General features: G+C 42.3%; 1 non-coding gene and 1 pseudogene across 1 annotated transcript; both read left to right on the top strand.

The window, feature by feature from the left end:
- The first annotated feature begins 3,362 nt into the window (after positions 1 to 3,362).
- Positions 3,363 to 3,466, top strand: LOC112209588 (U6 spliceosomal RNA). The gene has a single exon (XR_002944424.1). It is a non-coding gene; the product is annotated as a U6 spliceosomal RNA (small nuclear RNA).
- A 5,862-nt stretch (positions 3,467 to 9,328) lies between these two features.
- Positions 9,329 to 9,429, top strand: LOC112209548 (small nucleolar RNA U3; annotated as a pseudogene).
- Positions 9,430 to 10,214: the final 785 nt, after the last annotated feature.

Raw genomic sequence — 10,214 nt, 5'->3', positions numbered from 1 at the left:
TTCTGCCTCCTGGGTTCAAGCAATTCTCTTGCCTAGGCCTCCCAAGTAGCTGGGATTACAGGTGCATGTCACCACACCCAGCTAATTTTGTATTTTTAGTAGAGACAGGGTTTTGCTGTGTTGGCCAGGCTGGTCTCGAACTCCTGACCTCAAGTGATCTGCCCACGTTGGCCTCCCAAAGTGCTGAGATTGTAGGCATGAGCCACCATGCCCAGCCAATATGCCATTTTTAAAGCATTTTTCTTAGTATTCTTTAATTGTAAACACCTAACCTGTAATTTAACCAGGCTTCAGAGTTTAAATTGGGGTGACATTAGGAGTTTTAGACTGTATTTTGCTGGCTCTAGGATCTACCTTCAGGACCTCATCTCTGTTCCAGGTATTTTAAATTTTGTCTTCAGTGGATATCTCCTATGTGCTCGTCAATGAGCCTTCTCAGTTACCACATAGCATCCACCCTTTTCTTCTACTGTTGTAGCCCTCTTTGGTGATGTTGGTTGCTAAGGTCTCAATGGCCTGCCAAAGGAGATACCTCGGTTGCCCTTGGTGATGCCATCTCCTATGGGCTGTGCTGGGCACCTCCACTGATGATAGGTAGGAGCTTGGACTATGGGAATGGTGGGGTCTATTGGAATCAGTCTTGGGTGTCCCAAAGCCTTGCTGTGGGCAGGGCCTCCCTCCCATTGATAGAAGTTTTGTCATATAGGTATTGATAGTGTGCAGTTTCACCGAAAACATCTCTATTTCCTTGTCTTCCTCCCTTTGATTCTTGTGTCTTTCTAGTCCGGAGATAGGAGCCCATGGAAGGCAGGAGATGGGGCAGTTTGTACTCAGAGCACTGAATATCATCAGAAACAGCCCTCTCCTTTGATGATCAGGGCTTAATATTTTAGTACTTAGAGCTGGGTGCAGTGGCTCACGCCTGTAATCCTGGCACTTTGGGTGGCAGACAAGGGTGACCTGATCACTTGAGGTCAGGAGTTTGAAACCAGCCTGGCCAACATGGTGAAACCTCATCTCTACTAAAAATTAAAAAAAATTAGCTGGACGTGGTGGCAGTTGCCTGTAATCCCAGCTACTTGGGAGGCTGAGGCAGGAGAATTGTTTGAACCCAGGAGGTGGAGGTTGCAGTGAGCCAAGGTCGCACCACTGCACTCCAGCCTCGGCAACAGAGTGAGATTCTGTCTCAAAAAAAAAAAAAAATTTAGTACTTAGTACTTTATGGCACCAGTTCTCAAACTTTTCCTTTTTTGGTCTCAGGACCAGTTTTTACTATTAAAAATTCATGTGGACCTCAAAAGGCTTTTACTTATATGGCTATCTCTATGTTTAGCATGTTAGAAATTAGAAAAAAATAATTTGAAATATTAATTTACCTCAAGTAAGAGTAACAACCCATTTTATATATATATGTATATATGTATATATATTGTTTTTGTTTTGTTTTGTTTTGTTTTTTGAGATGGAGTTTCGCTCTTATTGCACAGGCTGGAGTGCAATGGCGCGATCTCGGCTCACTGCAAACTCCGCCCCCTGGGCTTAAGCGATTCTCCTGCCTCAGCTTCCCGAGTAGCTGATATTACAGGCACGTGCCACCATGCTCAGCTAATTTTGTATTTTTAGTAGAGATGGGGTTTCTCCATGTTGGTCAGGCTGGTCTCGAACTGCCAACCTCAGGTGATCCACCCACCTTGGCCTCCCAAAGTGCTGGGATTATAGGCGTGAGCCACTGCGCCCAGCTCAACCCATTATATTTTAGCATAAATAATATTTGTATGAAAAATAGCCAGGGTGGGGTAGCTTACTGCCTCATGGAAATGGTAGGATCACATTCCAGCTTTGTTTGGTCATGGTTTTTAAGTTTTAAAAAGTTGTTGTTGATTTCCCAGTTTGTAAAATTATTTAAGAAATGGAATCAATTCTGCTTTTAGCTGCATTTTTATTAACTTATAGGACACCCCATTTTTTGCCTTTTAGCACAAAACAAAAGGATAGCCAAGTATTTACAGGAAATTGGAAATAATCTACCACTGTGAATTTGGGAGCTTGTTTTTTATGTTTTCCTTTTTTGGGGTTGACTCTTGGGTTCATGGTTCATGATTCTGTTGTTGCATATACATATGTTAGTCATAGTTTCTATTGGTAAAACAGTTTTCAAGTCTTATAATTACGTATTTTAAAGTTTCACAATATTTTCCAAAGAGGACCGTGACATCCAGGAACATTCCCACAATCGTCTAGGGATTTTAACAGTCATCCAGGCTTGTCTTGTCTGCCCAGAGATTTAGAAAGAGAACACTTCTTGTTTCTCAGAACAGATACAGCTCAGAATCCAATTTAAGATGATGCAGTTTGGTCTTGAGCACTGAAGTAAATTATACAGAACTTGTAGAAACTCCGCATGAGAGCCACGAATGGCTTCCAAACTGAGAAACCCTAAAGGAAAAATTCAAAGTTCAGTTTTACACAACACAGAAAAGTGATTTGATTACCTGCTTTAGCAACTGCGCATGCTGGGTAGGTGTAAACTGAGGCCTACAATGACTATTCCCTGTGTCCTGCACATTGATTCCAGTGAGACACGACAGAAAAGTTTCCAATTTTAAGCAGTGTCAGAGAAGTCACTTTTGATGCCCACTTCACTTTCATTGAAGTATCAATGAAAAGGAGAGTGTTTTCTTTGAAATCTGGGTGAGATGTAGGCTTACCTAGATTAGGAGGGTGAGAAGTGTGTTAGTAGATCTCTCATAGGGGTAAGTTGGAGATACCCAATTCCAAGGAATGAAAGCATAAAAGATATTTGTTGGGTCACATAACTGGAACAGAGAGGATTGGAGCTGGCCTCGGGCTTGGCTATGTTCAGTGCTCCCTCCTTCCTTCCTTTTTCCGTCGCTCATCTCTTGTCTCCATTCTCTCAGATTCTGCCATGTGCAGCAGAGATGACCATCAGCAAGACTGAGGTCAGGCTTACAATTTGGCATCTGAGATGAAAGAGCAATTCCTCCACCTCTAATTTGGAAAATTCCAGGGAAAGACTGAATAGGTCAGGCTCTATGTCAGAAGGGACAGAACGTTCTAATGGACAGCCTTGGGGGAAAGGCAATTTCCTAAAAAATGGTGAGGTAAGGAGGCAGGGGAATGTTGACACCAGAAGGGATCAGAATGTTAGATAGACATACTCTCCCACGAAGGAAATGACTTTTAACATCATTCTTCTCCAGTTCATATTTTTCCTTTGACCTATGTCAATTTGCTGATGCCAAAAGTTTGGTTACACCACCTTGTAAACATCAAGCTACTTTACCTCTCTGTGCCTCGGTTTCCTTATACTAATTTCATACTTATATAGCTTAATAATACCAGTACTCCCTTTAGCACATACGCTAAAATTGGAATGATATGGAGAAGGTTAGCATGGCTTCTGTACAAGGATGGCATGCAAGTCAGTGAAGCATTCCATATATTTCTTAATATATTCAGTAGCAGAGTACGATGACTATAGTTAATAACAATGTATTGTATGTTGCAAAATAGCTAGAAGAGAGGACTTGAAATACTCCCAACATGTGAAACAGTAAATACTCAAGGTGAGGGACACCCCAAATTCTCTGACTTGATCATTACACATTCTATGCATGTAGCCAAAATATCATATGTACCCAGCAAATATGTACAACAACTAAAAATTTATATTAATTTCATGAAGTGGTTGTGAGAACTAAATGTTTGGAAAAATGCCGGATACACAATAAATGATAAATAAAAGTCCACAATAGAACGGCTGGGCACAGTGGCTCACGCTTGTAATCCCAGCACTTTGGGAGGCTGAGGTGGGTGGATCACCTGAGGTCAGGAGTTCGAGACCAGCCTGGACAACATGATGAATCCCCATCTCTACTAAATATACAAAAATTAGCTGGGCATGGTGGCATGCGCCTGTAGCCCCAGCTACTCAGGAGGCTGAGGCACAAGAATCGCTTGAACCCAGGAGACGGAGGTTGCAGTGAGCCGAGATTGCGCCACTGCACTCCAGCCTGAGTGACAGAGCAAGACACTGTCTTGAAAAAAAAAAAAAAGTCCACAGTAGAACTGGGCAAATGGCTGAAACTAGATAGGGTAGATACCAGAAGGATAGAACTGTAAGTGTAGAAGTTCATCCATTAGGTAGAACAAGGTATCTTGTAGGCTGTGAATTGGAAACCGCAGGCAATAGTCTAGGCAAACTTGTCAGCCCTGAGAGTCTGGCATGGTCACCCCAAACCAAAGGCAGCACAATACTGCTCCCTCCCTGGTTCCCGAACATGTAGAAATATGAAGGTGTGGGTTATGGTTGATATTGTGACTGGGATGTTGCTGGCATCTTGCGTCTGGGAATTCTGCGCATGGGACAGTCTGACCCAAATAATTATCCTGCTTAAAATGCCTAAAGCACCACTATTGATGAAAAAAAACCCAGAATGATCTCAATAGGCAGGCCTCAGAGTGTCAGGGAATGCAAGAGTAGAGATACTGAGAAATCCAATCATTAGTGGTTGAGGTCAGTTACCAAGTAATAGGGCCTCTAGCCACCTGGCTTAAGGCAGGATTCCTGTCTCTAGGGGAGGAGGCACAGGGTGGAAAGAGTGACGTAGAACTCAGATTTTATAGGAGTGGAGACAAAGACTCCAGATGCTGAACACATAGGGCTCTTCATGCAGTACCGTGGTCAACAGGCATGTCTCTGAGTTCTACCCCAGCTCTGCTACTTACATTTCTGTGTAAAGCTATTTGTCTGAGCCTTGATCTCCTTCTCCACAAAGGAGGCATAATAAAAATAGTACCTATCTGATAGGGATGCTGTATGGATCAAGAGTGATAATACAGACAGGTGATTAAGCATGGCGCCTGATTCATTGTAAATGTGCAGTCAAGGGAAGCTACTATGATTATTGTTATTAATAACAATGACAGAGATCCAATTAGGAGAATTTGGCCAGGCAAGGTGGCTCACGCCTATAATCTCAGCACTTTGGGAGGCTGAGGCAGTGGATCACTGGATCCCAGGAGTTCGAGCCCAGCCTGGCAACACAGAGAGACCCTGTCTCTACAAAAAGTTTTTAAAATTAGCTGAGTGTGGTAGCATGTGCCTGTGGTCCCAGCTACTTGGGAGGCTGAGGTGGGAGGATAGGTTGAGCCTGGGAAGAGGAGGCTACAGTGAGCTGAGATTGTGCCACTGCACTCCAGTCTGGGCGATAGAGCAAGACCCTGTGTCAAAAAACAAAACAAAACAAAAACAATTAGGAGAATTTGGGTAATAAGTTGGGACCTTGGCCTTAACAAAGCAAAAATACCCTTACTAGTCTGGACATCATGTCACACCTCTATCAGAGTGTGGAGGCAGAGCTTCTCAGCGCCCTCCTGTGTCCGAGTAGGGTTGGTGCTTGGGACAAGGATGGCTGTGATGCTGCAGCTGGAAACTCAGCAAGTCTTTCTATGAGGAGAGGGAAAGTAGAAGATCCCAACTTGGCCGTGAAAGAACTAGCAGCCTCACTGGGGAGCCAGAACCAACACTCATCAACAATGAAAAGCAATAGCCTGATGTGGTGGCGGGCACCTGGGGTCCCAGCTGCTTGGGAGGCTCAGTGGGGAGAATGACTTGAACCTAGGAGTTTGAGTCTACCCTGGACCACACAGGGAAACCCTATCTCCAAAAAAAGCAAAACAAAACCAATCAACCAAACAAACAAAACAAAACAACTAAAGGCAATAGCACGTAAAATAGGATTGCAAATAAAAATAATATCTTTTGTTCTATATGGGAACAAAAAGATATGGGAAAACAAAAGTTTGAAAGGACACGCCTGACATGTTAACAGTGGAAACCTATGGGAGATGAGAATATGACTTTTTTAAAAATCATGAATTTATTTTGTAATTTAAAAACACTGTTAGATCCAAGTGATACAAGACAGCATATAATTCACAGTTAAGAGTTCAACATGGCCAGGCACCGTGGCTCATACCTGTAGTTCCGGCACTTTGGGAGGCCAAGGCAGGCTATTTCTTGAGCCCAGGAATTCAAGACCAGCCTAGACAACATGGTGAAGTCCCATCTTTACAAAAAATACAAAAATTAGCGGGACGTGGTGGTGAGCACCTGTAGCCCCAGCTACTTGGGATGCTGAGACGGGAGGATCACTTGAGCCCAGGAAAGCGAGACCATAGTGAGCCATAATCACACCACTGCACTCCAGCCTGGGTGACAGAGTGAGACCTTGTCTCAAAGAAGAAACAAAAGAGCATCACAGAAATGAGGAATCATGTGTTCTTGAATAGTGTGGGAAGCTCTCATAAGGAGGTGGCATTTTGGGGATCCTGAAGGGTAGACAGGGTTCAGATATATGGATGTGAAAAATACACTAGAGAATAGACTTACCTAAGTAAGTGAATAAGCACGACAGGTGTGCCAGTGATTGACTTATTGCCTGTCGACACTAAATCCACTCTTTACTCCGCTTGTGATTCTGGAGCTAGACCCTGTAGACATCCTCTTTCACCAGCTGGCATAATTTTAGGCTTTGTCCTGATACAATGTATCTGATGGATGGAGAAATGTCCTCCTGACCAACAAAGGGATTACAGAGCGGAGACCAAGACTGGCCAGATAAAGTACAATAAGATCAAGCAGGGTTGGCCAGGCGTGGTGGCTAACGCCTGTAATCCCAGCACTTTGGGAGGCCGAGGCGGGTGGATCACCTGAGTTCGGGAATTCAAGACTAGCCTGACCAACATGGAGAAACCCCATCTCTACTAAAAATACAAAATTAGCCGAGCGTGGTGGTGTGCGCCTGTAATCCCAGCTACTCAGGAGGCTGAGGCAGGAGAATCGCCTGAACTCGGGAGGCAGAGGTTGTGGTGAGCCGAGATAGTGCGATTACACTCCAGCCTGGGCAACAAGAGCAAAACTCCGTTTCGAAAAAAAAAAAGATGAAGCAGGGTCTTAAACTTCAGGCAGGAAAGGAATTTGTTCATGAACTGAAAGACGAATGAGAAATCTATTAGGGGCCGCCGAATGCAACTATGAGGCTTTCCAAGCCTTTTGCCTTCTAGCCTTCTCATCTCTGCCTTCTAAGCCTCATCCTTGAAAGTCTGGACCTTCCTGACAGGTACTGATCCCTCGTCATGTTGTCCAGGATATTGTCACTCCCCGAAACACCCTCTTCCAGTCCTTCACGCCTTGATAAATATCTATTTGTCCTTCAAAAGGCTCATCGAGCATTATTTTGGTGGGTTTCCTTTGGTTCTCCTCCCTCCAGCTTAATAGCCTTCTCATTTATATCACTTTTATTCTATACATCAAATTAAATCGGCCTTATTTAGTAGCTTTAATCATCTTTTCTACTAGAATGAACTTCTTAATGGCTTTCATTCTCTCTTGTGTTGCCAAGGCCTGGCAGACTACCTAGAACAAAACATATGAACTGAACTGATTTAGGCTGTACTGCGGATGTCTCTAAAAGGAAGAATAGCACTGAGGGTATCTCTAGAAGAAATAATTGGTTTTTGTTTGTTCGTTTTTTTGTTGTTTTGTTTTGTTTTGTTTTTGTTTTTTTGAGATGGAGCCTCGCTCTGTCACCCAGGCTTGACTGCAGTGACGCAATCTCAGCTCACGCAACCTCCGCTTCCCGGGTTCAAGCAATTCTCTGCCTCAGTCTCCCAAATAGCTGGGATTACAGGCGCTCGCCACCACACCTGGCTAATTTTTGTATTTCTAGTAGAGACGGGGTTTCACCATCTTGGCCAGGCTGGTTTTGAACTCCCAACCTTGTGATCCGCCCACATCGGCCTCCCAAAGTGCTAGGATTACAGGTGTGAGCCACCACGCCCGGCCAAGAATTGTATATTTTTAGGGGATCAGAACACTTAGAATTAGTGGGACATTATTGCTAGGGTTAAGATAGCATTTCAGTATTTCTGGTATAGAGGATGTTGGCTATCCACTGTCTATTCCAGTAAATTTCCTCATCATAATATCTCTCTATCTCTGTCTGTCTGTCTTCTCTCTCTTGCACACACGAGAGAGAACTATTACCTGCCGGGTAAATAGTGGGAGAATTAGGATCTACTGTGAATCGTCTGCCTGGGGCCCAACCTGTAACATCACAAGAAGAAAAACATCTGTACTTCCTTATGAGGTTCTTTTCAATGTCCATTTTAGTTCAAATGTCCTCATAACATAAAGGGAGGGGGAAGTTCAGAGACACATCATAGAATATTCATCACATTGCTGGCATTCTGGGAAGAATCAGGCTGGTTAAGTGACTCCCAGGCTGCTCTTACCTATCCAGAGCCTAGAGCATCTAGATTTTGATTGGACCATTGCCAGAACTCATTAGCATAGTGTACCCTGACCTGGAATAGGGAACAGCGTCTGCTCAGAAAATGACCAGAGCCTGCTGGGACTTGAACCAGCAGTAAGATTTTCACGACACAGTGCTGTCTGCTTCTCCGTAAGAAGTTAGAAGGTAAGAAAGCCAGAAATCCCGTGGAGAGGCAAATGTAAGGGATGTGGCAACGACCACTCTATTCCTACAGGGTTTCATTTGTTCTAGTTCATTTTTCTGTAGAAATGATGAAAATTGAATATACTTTGCGCAAGTTGCTTTAAAAAAAGTAGTCTTGACAAGTGTAGTTTTTCAATCCTACAAGAGGAAAACAGAGTTTACTTAAGGGCTGTAAAATGGTTTTTTCTTCTTTTCTATGTTTTGTTCTTAACTTTTAGGGAAATATTAAATTAATGCTCATTCGCTTAGCAAATGTTAATATCGAGAGAAAAATCTAAAATGTAACATAGTTGTTCTGTAATAAAATTTTCTTTATTATTCTTCCCTTAATTTAAAAACAAAATAATTATGTCTATATTGCCTAGGCTTTATAACAACGTTTTTGATTTTTGAAAATATGAATCTTATTTGCCAAGGTTTTTAAAAAGTAGATCTATTCCAATTAGTTATAACAAAATTTGCACCATCAGAGACGATATCGTTACTGTTCGGGGTAAGTACACGGAACTGCTGCTTGGTATCTGCATCTTCTATACCTGATATTTAAGTCCTTTGAATTAGAGTCGATTTGCGGCATCATTTCTTCAGTAACACAATGTTTGTTTCCTAAACATAGAATTTTACTTAAAATCCATGAGGATTTAGTCTTGAAAATCAACATTCAGTTGGGGAACAGAAACTTCGTGCTCTGCAACCACTAGGTTGTAGCTCAGTATGGGTATGTGGAACAGACAGGAAGAGACTCTCATTAGCTTGTCATTTAATGGTCAAGAACTTTATTTATAAAGACTATACTTTCAGGGATCATTTCTATAGTTTGTTACTAGAGAAATTTCTCTGGACATCTAGAGCACACACGAAAAAGAAAAAAGGAACCTCATTCTTATGTTCAGGTCAACTGTCTTTTATATACATACACTTTCCCTTGGTAGAGTTCAGTGATTGACAAGTATTAGGATTATATAACACTAAATAACTAAAGAACAGGCCAGGCACGGTGGCTCATGCCTGTAATCCCAGCACTTTGGGAGACAGAGACGTGTGGATCACCTGAGGAAAGGAGTTCAAGACCGGCCTGGTCGACATGGTGAAACCCCATCTCTACTAAAAATACAAAAATTAGCTGGGTGTGGTGGTGCGTGCCTGTAATCCCAGCTACTTGGGAGGCTGAGATAAAAGAATCACTGGAGCCCCAGAGGTGGAGGCTATGGTGAGCTGAGATCGCGCCACTGCACTCCAGCCTGGGTGATAAGAGTAAGATTCCATTTAAAAAAAAAAACAAAAAACAATAACAACTAAAGAAAAGAGTTCATGGGTCTCGCCAAAGCTTAGACTATTAATCTACCTTATAGTTTGAGTTCACTATTAAATAGCTCTACATAACATCATTATGTCTCTTGTTTTTATAAGAGTACCAATAAATGAAATGTTATACATGTGAACATGTTTCACTTCAAATCGTACTAACAAGTAGCTTTCATCTGCAAAATTATTCATTTTTTTCCTCAGGGTAGAACACTTCAAATTTTCTTTCTTTTTTTCTTGGTAAACCTCCTTTAACCAATTATATTTAGAAATTAGAGCAGTATTTCTCGTGAGGGAAGAAATGCCATTTGAACAAACTTTTATTTATTCATTCATTTATTTATTTATTCATTCATTCATTCATTT

The sequence above is a fragment of the Pan troglodytes genome, chromosome 5 (assembly GCF_028858775.2).
Source record: "Pan troglodytes isolate AG18354 chromosome 5, NHGRI_mPanTro3-v2.0_pri, whole genome shotgun sequence".
NCBI classification, from domain to species: Eukaryota; Metazoa; Chordata; class Mammalia; order Primates; family Hominidae; genus Pan; species Pan troglodytes.
The sequence above is the reverse complement of the archived record's forward strand: the minus strand, read 5'-3'. Positions and strand labels throughout refer to the sequence as shown.